Genomic DNA, 13,574 nt, shown 5'->3' with positions numbered 1-13,574 from the left:
ATTCGTTTATACTTGTTATTTTATTATTTTAAGAGACGGGAAGCATTGCATAAATTTTCGACGCATTTCATCGGAGATAAATTAATTGAAACTAAAACACGAAGTCAAACTGAAACCTAACAGAGAAATTCAAATTTCAGACTGCAGACTTAAATATCTCCCGAACCATCTATCTAACTTTACTACACGTTTCTCAATCACATTTACACCACTCAAACCACTAGAATCCAATATGAAGGAGGTAGGGAACGTTCCCCACGATAAATTGCCGTCATTTTTCGCCGCTCAACGTTCACACGTAACAAGTATTCGTCTACAGATGGGTTCGAATGAAAGAAATTATTCTCTATGGGATATTGAAAAATCAGTAGAAAATCAAGAGTAACGGAATTGCGTTTAGGAAGTAATTGAATTAAAAACAAGAAGAATAAATTCAATTTTAGTATCTCAGAAAGTTAGTTATACCAAATTGTGCTCCTTTAAAACCATTTAATCATCACGACGTTCAAGAAAATCGATTACACTGATACCATTTTCCACTTAATCTTCCCTTCGTTATAGACACTATACTGTTTTTATTATTTCAGTTTAACACATACAAAATTGATCACGAAATATCAAGTTCAAGTGCATTTAAAAAAAAAACAATTATGTTTTCATTTCGAAGCAAATACTAAATAATATATATTATATAAAATCACTAAGATTTTATAAAACGAAAATTAACTGGTTAGTAGAATGATACAAATTTTTATTTCGAAAATGGCTTTAGTCCCATCTTCCAAAAACATGATGTAGATGTCATTGGCCATAAGTTCCTATTATCAGGGTGTTCGTTTCAACCTAATAATGAAAACTTCGGAGTTGTAAAAGTGGTGTTAAGGAAAAAACAATTTATTGTTTGCCCTTAAAAATATTACAAAGTCATAAAAAACGTCCACAAGATAAATTCACTTTGAATAGGAATAAAAAGTACTAACGGAGAAAGGATAAATTGGTTGAAAATATATTGGCTGCGATGTTTGAAAACGTTCTATAAGACTCTGCATTTACTACCGCGTTAGGAGAAACCAAAAAACTCTAATAATTACAACGCTAAAATACAACGATTTAATGGATTTATTACACTATATACCAGCTGCATACCAGAATTAGTTTAAATCGGAGAAGAATGAATCATTAGTTGCAGAATATTATTGTCAAATACCATTATTATGCCATCAAAAGCATATTACTTTTTAAACAATGTTAATAATGCTAATTAAGTTGATACATTATATACCCTTAGAAACAGAAGAACATTCTACTATTTTATTACTAACCAATATTTTTCAATTTATTTAAACATAAACTCTTAAATATTTCAATTTGAACATAAATGGACTTAAGCTACTTTCAAAATAAACAATTCAGATATTAAAATATACCAAAAATTATACCTAATTAATCAATATGTAAATTATAATAATAAAGTAGTAGTAATACAGTGTACCGATAGTTTTTAGTCGATGACTGTTAAAGTCATCGTTCAAGCAGTTTTACGAGTCACTAAATACATGTACTCCCCTAAACAGCATCGATTTTCATCGTTAACCGCCCTGGTTTACACCCCCACCCTTTGAACACGGATAAATTAAATAACGCGCGGATGAAACCGTCGACGAAGAGCCTCTAACCAGGACAATAGCAAAATTGTCGCCACGTTCGCGCCCGGTGAAATATTTAACGAGTTGTCCAAACATGATCCGATTTGCGCGGACTGATTCGCGTGCGCGCAACGCTGACCGATTAGAGTTCATTTTAAGCTTTAACACGGCCGAATGAGAGAGCTGCCATCCATTTTTTTTCTTTTTTTTCCTCTCTCCTTTTTCCGTCCCACCCATTTTTCGTTCGGTCTTTCACCACGGGAAATGGTTGTGTAATGACATTAAAACCCTCTAACGAGAATCGCGTTCGACACGAACGAAAAGCTCCCGACGCAGCGTTATAAATTTCGCGAAACATGCGGGGCTTACTCGCGTTGCGACGCTTTTTTTAATACTTCTACACGATGACTATTCTTCCTCGAATGATCGTTCAATTTGTAGCAATTTTTTTTTGTTCCAAATAAATTGTACTTTTGGTAGAAAATTTGCAACGTGAAATATACAGCAAATACGTTTAATAAATTGTTTATTGCAGTTGTTTCAATTTTTTCCTTTTTCGCCGTGAAGATTCTGAATTTTTCACCGGTGTTAACAATGTCCATAAAAGTATTTCCCTAGACTTGCCCGTTATCCTACCATTAATCATTCTCCTCGCCACCCCCCACTCGTTTTTCTCTTAGTTTATTTACAGAGATGAACACAACGACGTGGTCGAAATATCTCATAAATTATATAACACTCGTATAGTTCCATTTCAAAAAACAGCGCAGTTGCATTTCATGTATGTAATCCTACATACACTCGGTGTAGATAACATATTCCATAGAATTTATTCACTTCCTCACCGCGTCACTTTCTTCATCCGGTAAATTCCTAAACCACCCTCATCCATCTTCTCTAATACTCGGAAATTATTAGAGCACGTTCTCGAGAACGGGTGCACTCGCGTTTTACAACTGCATGGACGAGCAAGAAAGGAGAAACGTGGACAAATTTTGTTCTCTCCCCGATTCGCGTAACCGGTTTCAAAGGGTGTAACTCCTGGCACGGCCAGGTGCGCGAAGCATCCCCTATTTCACGAACCGTACCGATCGTAATATAACGTTCCAAGTTTTATGGCCGTCAGTTTGATCGGTTTTCTCAAGGCCGTTGGAAAATATGCGTGGCCGTGGGAAACAGGTGGGAAACCGGGAGGCCTCCCGGCAGGGTTGTTCACCGGTTAAAAATATCGTTAAGCCACTCGCCACCGCCTCTATTGGAGTTTTAACGGTGCAAAGAGGGGTAGGTAGCCCGGGCTGGAAAATAAATTATCGCCCGGAACTTTTGCGTTCGCGTTTACCGTCTTCCATGCCGGCCCGAAACGAGCCACGACCATTCGTCTGGAAAATTAGATTATAATTCCCGGTTGCCCGACCCTCTAACGTGTTTAACGAGGGAAAAAGGTTAATACGTGTAAATTATTGCAAGAAGTCACCGCGGACAGTATTAGCTCCGAAAAGTAGACGATAATTAAACTGGAATGCGATGCTTGATACTTGTCATTTCTAAAAGTGTAAAAATAAAAGTAACTGTTTGGATAATAGAAAAATTGCTTACCGTCAATGGAAAGGCAAGTTTTGCAGGATAAAGTAAATTAGGATGTACAAGTTGTTCTTTAGAAAGCTCTCGACGGGAGTTCATTTCCTTGAATATTCTGTCGGACAGAAAAAGTAGTATGCTTATTTTGCATATTTTTTTAAGTATTAATCTGTACAAGAAAATGAAAGGAAACCTTTTTTGTCAATATAAAGAGGAATCGTCATATTAAATTCTTAATAGATCGTTTACTTGAAATGTTCCACAGAAAAGTACAATCTCTCTAGGTTATTTTCCTTTAATATCGATTATAACACCTGACAAATAGGAATATAGTTATTTACTTTCAGATTCCATCCGACATTTTCCACAACTGATCCCCCAAGCAAAACATGTAATCCAACAAATATTTACCGCACTAGATTAGAGTCTTTTATCGGGCATCGAATCTCGAAATTCACGTAGCGATGCAACCACATAATTGTAAACTAAATTACACGATCGATTTCAAATACAATTTCGGAAATGAACGTTTCATTCGTACACTGAATATACAGGGCAGACCATTTGAACAGGAACTAATTTATTACGTGCTCGAACGAAAAACCTTTAACGCGTTCCGCGTTAAAGTGTTACCGTCATCGGTTGTTATCCGCGTACACGTCCTACGCTTCACGATTAAATAGTTCTATTTCTGGCGTACACTTCACAATATTTACAATAGTATAAAGACCATAATCAAACAAAAATTGTAAATAGATACTAAAAATGATAGATATGAACAGTTTATTTATTTTGATCCTAAAATAAATACAACATAAACGTAGGGAATGAAATGAGTGAGTGCGATAGTATTAGTATATGACGTAGACTAACGTAGCCCTTTACGAAGACAATCGAAAGACGATGAGGAGCGCGTATTTGTTAAATATATTGTTAGTGGTTTCTATTATGTATCTTGTTCTCATTTCATTCCGCTATTCGGGTTCCTTGTTCCCCAGATATCCTTTCGAAAGACTAATATAAAGGATGCAGCGCTTTTACAGCTTCTGTGGACCGCGCGCCATTGATTACAAGTTTGCTTCAACTCCTTTCTCTCATCGTTTTAATCGATACGAATGATTTACGTATTAATCGGTAATTCACGTTACGCATGTTTATATGTTTTTTATAACATCTCGGTTGTAAATAACTACCTATCGATTTTTTTGAATTTCTTACAACTGAACTGTTTTAATTAACACACAAGATAGAAATGGCTTAATTTCAGCGTGTTAAGAAATCTTCGTGGCGATGTTTTTTATGAGATTGTAATAATAAAATCAATGAATGACTTTTTCTAGAAATAGTTTGACTTTTAAAATCTCACAACGCTGGCATTTAAATGTCCAACTCCGAATACTAAAATTCTCATTCTTGCTTAGGAAGAAAAAAGTTTATTTCACGGTAGGAACAATCGCACGGTTTCCTGCGTTCGCGAGCATCGTCAAGCGGTCTTCCCCCCCTGGTAAAACAAAAGAAGGGAAAGCTCGGTGGGAACTACGACAGAACCGAACCCCCTCTGACACTACTCGAAAAGTTCGACACGCGAGCCCACTCGGTGCCAGAACAAAGGTGCCCGCGAAAACCTGTGGCTGAGGGCGTTCGAAGCGAACGATACTCCAGCAAATACCGCATTATACCGTAAATGAAACGCTCGATGCCACTCGAACGAAACGAACCGTCCAGTGAACCGAATATTACCGATCGGAATAACGCGTCACCGCTCAAAAGCCGGCCGTTTAATTCGTTTTGCAACCGACCGACGTGCCAATCCCAGCGCTGCGTTTCCAATTTTTCGAGCCTCCTCGTTGACCGACGCATAACGCGACGATCATAACGCGAAACCAACGGAAGGATAGCATGGCCAAATGGGGAGCTAATCATCAGAATTGTATGAAATCCAAGTCTGAACAATCTGTGTGAGAGTTTATACGCAAATAATATAGGTATATACCCAAACGTAAAACATCAATTTGCTATAAAAGGAATTTTAATAAATAAAAAAATAAAGCGATTTTGATTCGCAAATTATTTTGAATATTATTTAAATAACGTTTAATTGCGTCCCTAAATGTAATAAGAGATAGTATTGCATAGATATATATGCAAAATCAACTTCTGCAAGCGAAGCGAAATACCGAATGGGATCGAAATTTACGAGATCAATCGTTAAAAATGTGCACGGGTCGGCTATATTTTCAAGCGGGGAAAAAATGTTTGAAAATGCTGCGTAACAGCTAAATGGATGGTTTGAAAAATATTCTTAAAGTATCCGGGGAGCAAATATTCAGAGCGCAAAAAAAAGGGTGTTAAAAGCGGTTATTAAAACTTCAGGAACGGAAACTTTTAGTTGAGGCAGGTGAGGCAGGATCTACAATTTTTGTTTTAATTCAAGAGAGACGAGAATTATTCATTTTTTTAAAGCGAGCTTTTTACCTGAAAAATGAGAAACTCGTAGGGGCAAAGTATTACATTCCAGCTCGGTTTTGATGGTGGTACATCGAGCTGTAAGGAGACGACACCATTAGCGCCAAGTCTACCAAAAATGTGTCCCGTAAAACTTTCTAAAGAATAAAGTTCCTTTAAAGATGAATTTCATCTGCTGGGGGCCACCGACCGACATGAAACTGCTTAAAAGATTTAAGAGTAAGTACCAGTTCCGAACTTTAATTTACGTCACGTCTCAACTCGTTTCCTACGAATATTAATAACATCGGAGAACTCGGAAATTTGACAATTTTTTGGTAACAATCGAGTAATCGAATAAAATTTTCTGGCAAACTAAAAGGAGAAGTTAATCTTTTATGTCGTTAAGAAAAAGTAATTGCTCGACCTTCGTCTGTCTCCTCGAAATAGGGATTGAATGGCGGGTGACGCAGAGAAGTCGATACAGGTGGGACGAGTACGCGATAAACCGGACATAGGGCGGACTTATCTTCTGCATAAATGCAAAATGCAGATGCGAAGTTCCACGGAGGATGGCAGTAGCAGGTCATAGACTGGCAGTTAACCGGTGAATCGCAATGGGAGCTTTTTACATTTGACCCGAATCGGGAATGGCGTACCGGACGCGAAACGGTGGCGTATAACATTCTCATGGAATGTGTAATACAACCTACTTGGAGTAAAATATGCCCAATATTTTGCTCCTCCTTTGTGTTCCTTTATCATTTGCATTTATTTTTATCTCGCGGTTTTGTCGCTGGAATCGTAGTACCACTGCTGGAGCAGAGGCAGATTTAACACGTTCGCTGCCAGAGTCACATACGACGTTTGACGCAGTGATTCGACGCGTGACGATTACGAACACGTTACGATATCACGTATGTGAAACTATTATTTAATAATTTCGTGTTATGCAATTTTTCCTTATAGTTAAGCATAAGATAGTAAAAAATATAATATTTCTGTGATAAAACTAAAATTAAAAATATTTAACGTTCGATCGATAACTATAATGTGAAATTGTGTAAAAAATAAAAAACCTATATCATATGGAAATATTTATAATAAATACGTGCGAAATACACAGAGATTAGTTTCATTGTATTCATTTTTCAATTGTCCATGAAAGTAAACAAAAAAGAGCGAAAACTAAATATTTAAGTGGAGCTAATTGCAAAACGATTTATCTCGTTTGTGAAAAATTTATAAATGAGCACGTTTAATTTAGTCGAGGTAGAGAAGGAACCATTTCGTGGAAATAAAAACCCGGTATTGCGACGAACAATCGAGGGTAGCAGTTCAACATCAATTTTGTTGCGAATAAATTTTCCGGACAAATATCTATTTTACAACATTCGATAGAGACACCTATGTATACACGTTCAAGTTTGAATACCCGTTAATTGGGTTACTTTTATAAATCGCTAACAGGAGACGAGATGCGAGTCTGTCCTTTCGACGAAGTATAAATTCGACGAATAGAGTACGCATTCGAAACTGGACTTATCAATGAAAACGGAGGTATTTTACACGGATGTTATTTATAAATGAAATATTTTGATCATAATATATTGATATATTGATCAAATCAAAATTGCAACTCGATGTAACGAACAAAAAATTTGTAATAATTTAAAATAAAGTTGATAGTAAAATATTATAGAAATAGAAAAATATATTCTTAAGGATGATCTTGATTTATTGTGACTTACCGATTGCCAGCACGAGTTAACTCGTTATATTTGAAATGTGTTTTGACAACAGTTATATAGTATTGTTGATAACAATGCCATTGACAGTGAATGAGTAATTAACAAAAATTGTAACATAATATCTCAAGTATAGATACGTAAAACCTCCAAAATAGATTTTTTTAGTTTACAGAAACAAGAAAAGTGATAAAAATAAAAAACAAATATTTCCTCTGTTCCGCCGTAAAGAAATAATTACTCACCAGACTTCGAAGAGTCCGAAAATCAATCGAACGGAGTCACAGTTAAATATTTCACTCGTCGATCAGGAAGAATGAATCGCCGCAACCGTAAGCAAATCACCCCTAGCCGAGTTCAGTCACGCATTAACCACTTGGCGAATAGCATGCACACGACCGACGCAACCGTTCCACGGACGACCTCGGAACGAACACGGCGGTCCTTCGACGCGAGAAACGTTCGTGAACCAGTTGCGAACTTCCCGTGTCCCCCACGAGTATCGCTACACGCGGCTGCTGACCATTCGTCTTCGTTCGCGTCCGACACTACGCGCGAAACGAACAAATATCAACACAACCACCCGCGGAGACTTCTCGGCATTCCCATTGCTCCAAGTTTATTGGGATTCGTGACCGCTTAAGAGACGCAACGGCAACACTGACTCGACGAGACACCTTAGGCACCTTGACCCGTGCACGTGTCCATCGATAAACAAATGTACGCGTAATTCAGGGTCGTTTCGTCTCCCAGCTTAATTGACATTATTTCGACGTAACGTGCAAGACTGGAATGTCTCGAGAATATCACACTATAACGCGTCGATCGCTGCCATTAAACCTCATCCTTTCGCTTCAGATTCCGCTCACTCGAACCGTAAGCTCGGCAGCTTCTTCACGATAATTCCCCTCGTAGTAATACTCGAAAACCTTCCGCGGGATACAATCGATTCCCTTCTTTCTGACTTAAGACAGGTCCTTCGAACGTTCCGTGGAACAATTCCGTGATAAAATTTGCTATCCTCAGTGAAGAATTAAATTCTGGTTTCCAAAGGTAAAGATGTTCATCGTAAGTTCATCGTTTCTTCTCGAAATGAATACAATCTGAAGACTGTTCTCGAAATGACATTGGTCGATCACGATTATTCCTCACTTCACCCGACTCGTATCCCAGATGTTCACTCGAAGCACACTCGCGAAACTGTTATTTACGGAAGATACGGTTCGTCAGGCGACGCGTTCGGATCATGCTGACCGGCGAAGGTGACTCCGCGTCGAGCGGGTGAACGTAACTGGCGCGCGACTTCGAGCTGGCTCGGAGCGTTCCGTGGGCGCGACGCGCGTCTCTCTGTACGCCACGAGCCGAACTGGCGCAAGCTCGGGCACACCGCGACGCTTTCGGGGAGCAAAAACTCGGCTGCGACCTGTTCGCCTCGCGAACGCGCCAAGACGATCGCGCAGGGGGTCGCGTGCCCTTTGATACGAAAACTGACCACCGCGATGTTACGTATGCACAGTGCCGCGCGAAACTACTCGAACGCTTTAAATTTCTTACTTCGCGAACAACTGGAACGCAGAACTATGCGGTTAAGATTATTCGGCAGGATTGGCCACCGCCATCCGTTCGAATTTAAATAGAACTTGAGTTCCGAGATTGCGCGCGTCTGGAATAAATTACGTGATTTTAAGTTTTCATTCTTATGTACGAGTTAGTTTATACTTAAGTGATCCAACTTAAAGTAACGGATACTTAAAATGTACGATGTCAACTTTTTAGCTGTTTCCATTTGATGAACGAGTGTCAGATGACGAATGAACGGATCTCGCTTCATTTTGAGATTGATATCCATATTTCGACAAATTACGTAAGTTTCTTATTTGTTTCACGTGAAATATGCAATTTTTTGCAATTTTCAGCATTTATCCTGATTACTCGTGTTACTTGGCTGCAATTTCACTAACTCGAAACCACCCCCGCGATAAATGTCGCGAAAGTATTTATAAAACATTTTACGGATTTCTACGTTTGAATAAAGTTGAAACGTCAGTGCTTGATGAAAAACACGAAAAGTATCCAAGTAATTCTCCGTTCCTGAGATCTGTTCCGAGGAGTTCAATCGTGATTGTACGCGCGTTCACGAACGAGTGTATGATGTTGCTATTTTCTTTAACACGAATGCGTGTAGATAATACAATAAATAATGCAAAACTGCAAATGATCGAGTGTCTTGCAAAATATATACTCGAGCAAAAGCATGGTGGAAAAATAGGAAAAGAAAAACAGGAACGAAGCTCTTCACAAATGAATATTACACATGACGAGACGACAGTGAGTTATATGGGACTAAATTGAAAAAGGTTACAAAGGTTACAAAGTGACCGATTGCAATATTCAAGCGAATAAACTGAAACGTTAGAAAGATTTGTACTCAGAAAAAGGAATAAAATATAAAACTAAAGTAGCATAAAAAATGATTAACAAATTCGCAGCCTTCACCAGAATTAATCGTTGTAACGTAAAGATTTAAAACACTCAGGCTTTAAATGAATCAACCTCTCAACAACTCAGGATTTTCTTTGATAATTTTCTTCGAAAATCGAATAACAATATTCCGCACGAAACGTCAATCATATTCTGTATGGAGAAATAAAAAGGAAAATAAAAAAAGAAGAGGGAATAGGGGGCGAGCACGTCGAATTACAAATGTTTGACGGCGACGAAACATTCGAAAGGTCCGGCGCAGAAGCGGTTCGAATTCGAGGGTAGGCAGACAAGACGTTATTCCAGCCATCGTAATATCCCATCGAGATGCTAAAATTTCGATCAAATTTATTCGAGGAATGTACGGTGGCTGTAACAAAACTTCTGAAAATGACAGTATCAGCGAAACGAATTCGGTGTGACACGCGTACCTATGCATGTCATCGTTACAAACTCGATATGCCTAGCAGGTACGCAGACGTTCGACATCTGGACGATCAAAAACGTTATCAAATGCAATATCCTGCATTTTGGTTTTTACGTCATCGCTGGTTTCTCGTGGGAAACGAGCTTTTACTCGACTGCTCGATTTTACATTGGTCGATCCGGTGTTCCGGCATGTCGAGGCTTTCTGCAAGTCGTTTGTGTCTCGATATATGACACAGGGAACATATTAAAATGCATTTGATTAACGTTATTTTTCATAAATACTAATTTGGAAATAAAACAATACAGATTCAAGCAATAAATTAGTGATAAAGTAGTTAATTCGGATTCCAATATCGTTGCTTAAATACCCAACACCTTCATACACAGATTTCATCATAAAATTAAAATGAACAAACCGATTGCAACAATGTTTTAAATTTCCATACGAACACTTACGATTCGTATGCTCCAACAGCGCTCACTGTTTTTTTATTAATTGAACTCGTGTTCCTAATTAAAATTTAGAAGCAAAAAAAGGGCACGATCCAGTTATTTCTTTCATAGCCACGCTACGATACTGCTTGCACCGTTTGTGCAGAATTCGAGGAACCCAATAAGCAGATCTTAAGACACTTGGTCTCAAGCGTAACGGTAGAAGTCAGCAAGCTAATTAGCACGAGCAGAAAAAGGGAGGGAAGAAAGAAGGGGAGTGAAAGCTGCCCAGACGCTCATTACTGGGTAAATACACCCTCCAACCGCCCATCCTACGCCGGTTGTCACGCGAAATAAATGATTAATAAAATAAATGATGAAACTTCGGCTGGGAGTTTTTGTTTCCCTAATTGCCAACTTTTACCTCTTCCGAACAGCCAGAATAAAGCCAGAATATTTACTTAAGCCTGCTTTTCTTGACGCGAGAGAATTGAAGTTCGTACTCTAGTGAAATCTAATATAACGACAAAAGCTTCTTTAGTTTCTTTTCTTTTCGAATCTGTCTGGATTCAATCGCTTATCATAACAATATTTTGATTTAACTGTTTTCGATTCGTCTATTATATCGATATTAAATATCTCTTGTAAATTAATAAATGTCTGCTGTAACGGTGAAATGTTGGTCAAATGTTTCTTAATCGCATCTGTAAACTGTTCATCCGAATACATGATCGATCAATAGTTTTGGAAGTTTTCAAATTTAATATTATATCTTCGTTATAAAGCGCTTTAAAAGTACAGTCTCTCTCAGATTTGTTATTATTGGAGTTTCTTAGACAAACGGAACTCTCTAAATAGGCTATTCTCGTCGGCAAATGAATCATGAGTCTCTATCCACCTCCGAAACTTCTACTTTAACCACTTTTCTCAGTCACCACTGACTACTTGTGTAATTCAATATCTACCCTTTCTATTTGCACTATCTACTTGATGTAAGAAATCTACCTCGTAAATAAATTATTGGGCTCCCTGAACCGGCGGAAGTCTATTTGATCCTTTATATTTTCGTAGACGGAATGACTTTTTAAGACGTAAAACAAAGTAACGAGTAAAGTTTTTAAAACGATAGAAAGGAAAGATTAATGCAATGACAATTTATTCTTTCGCTTTACCGAAAATACACCTGGGTTGATGAAATTTAATTTGAAACATATTGTAACATATTATGTCTATTTTTATAAAAATATTCATCAATTTTTTAATAATGTCTCCAACGTTTGCTTCATTCCTGAAGGTTTTCCTCTTTAAGGAAGTGACTTAAATGCTTAAAAAAGCATTGCACATTTTCTGACGGTGAAGCTTTTGTCGATCGTTCGATTCGTGTAGAACCCATTTGTCCAATTTTTTTTTTACCAATTGAATTCAAGTGACTTACATCGAAGTCCCAGGTAAATTCTTTTATCGCTTTTCGCAGATTTTCTTGAACTGAGAGACTCAACTGCTCGTCAATAATGCTTTGCTGCTAATGCTCTTCCACATGGTTCATTTCCAAAGCTTATATTTTCGGTATTCGAATTTTTTATACCATCGACGAACCGCATGCTCATTGCCTGTATCATTTCCACTCGGACAAAAAAAAAATACGCCAAAATCGCACTGATGCATGTCGGAAAGTGAATCGTAGATCTATTAGAGGTGATGAGCAAAGAAAACATGCAAAGGTTTAATCTGACGAACGGTCTGTTCTGATAGTTACGTATAAAATATATACTGTATTATAACTTATAAATAACGTTGATTAAAACAGAACTTAAAGACGAATTAAACAATCTGATTTGTGCGCTTGCCTCCCCTAAAGGGGAACTGTTTCGTCCAGTGGCCCGTGGCAGCGGACCGTTTTCGAGCGCGAAGAATCGCGGCCCGTGTCCCCAAGCCTGCCCGCTTTTCGAACCACCTCGTTAAAACCATTTCCGGGCGGAGACTGGCTTTCGAGCCGGTCGTCCGGTTCCCATTAAAACCGGAAATCTACTTTTTTCACTCGTTCCGATGGAACGGCACCGGCGCGCCTCGCGGCGTATCGTTAATTCCGTCGTATAATTGCGAAAAGCGGCTCGTTACGAACCGACGCGATCGCGTTACGTTTCCACCGTAGCTAACCGGAGCAAATCTGAACGTGCAAGAAGTGTAACATTGGACACGCGACTGGTTCACGTATTTTGATCATGAAACATGTCTTAAGTACTGTATGCTACTGTACAACACGGGAAATATGTTCATATTTGTATGTGTGAGATACATGTACGATGTAACGGTTAATTAAGCAAAATGACTTGTACAAATATATATTCATTCTTGTTTTCTATTTTAGTAACCCTAATGATTTTCATCCAATTTTTTTCGTTTTATTAGTCTTCAAGAGGTAGTTAAATTAGTTACTAATTATATGAATTGAAAATTATTTAATAGATACTTTCCAGAACTTTTATTTAAATGCTGGAATTCTTTTCGCTGATGAACAAATTTTGAAGGTTTGTTTATATTTTGAGAAGAGATTCATAAAGGCACTGTTTCATAACGTTAAATGAATATTAATACATTTTTTCTGCAAATGGTACGGTACGTTTTATATCTACCTGTTTAAGTGAAATGAAACGTTCCCAGAAAAAAATAAAGCACAGAAATCTGCTTGACCCAATTTAACATTAAAACAAAATAATGCAGCGTGTTACATCTCTATATATCGTTAGGTTCGTAGGTTCAAGCTTAATGTTAAAAAGTTTCTAAGCATTCGCAAAATCCTTGCGAACTTATAAAT

At 37.9% G+C, this 13,574-nt stretch overlaps 1 protein-coding gene across 1 annotated transcript in view; it reads right to left on the bottom strand.

Moving 5' to 3' along the window:
* The window catches only part of LOC143425827 (cysteine-rich secretory protein 3), a 90,362-nt gene extending 82,620 nt beyond the window's left edge, over window positions 1-7,742 (bottom strand). Inside the window, exon 1 of the mRNA XM_076898864.1 lies at window positions 7,663-7,742. The gene's annotated coding sequence lies outside the window, so the exon portion shown is untranslated. The remainder of the gene's footprint in view (window positions 1-7,662) is intronic.
* Window positions 7,743-13,574: the final 5,832 nt, after the last annotated feature.

This window comes from Xylocopa sonorina, chromosome 8, assembly GCF_050948175.1.
Source record: "Xylocopa sonorina isolate GNS202 chromosome 8, iyXylSono1_principal, whole genome shotgun sequence".
Taxonomy (NCBI): domain Eukaryota; kingdom Metazoa; phylum Arthropoda; class Insecta; order Hymenoptera; family Apidae; genus Xylocopa; species Xylocopa sonorina.
The sequence above is the reverse complement of the archived record's forward strand: the minus strand, read 5'-3'. Positions and strand labels throughout refer to the sequence as shown.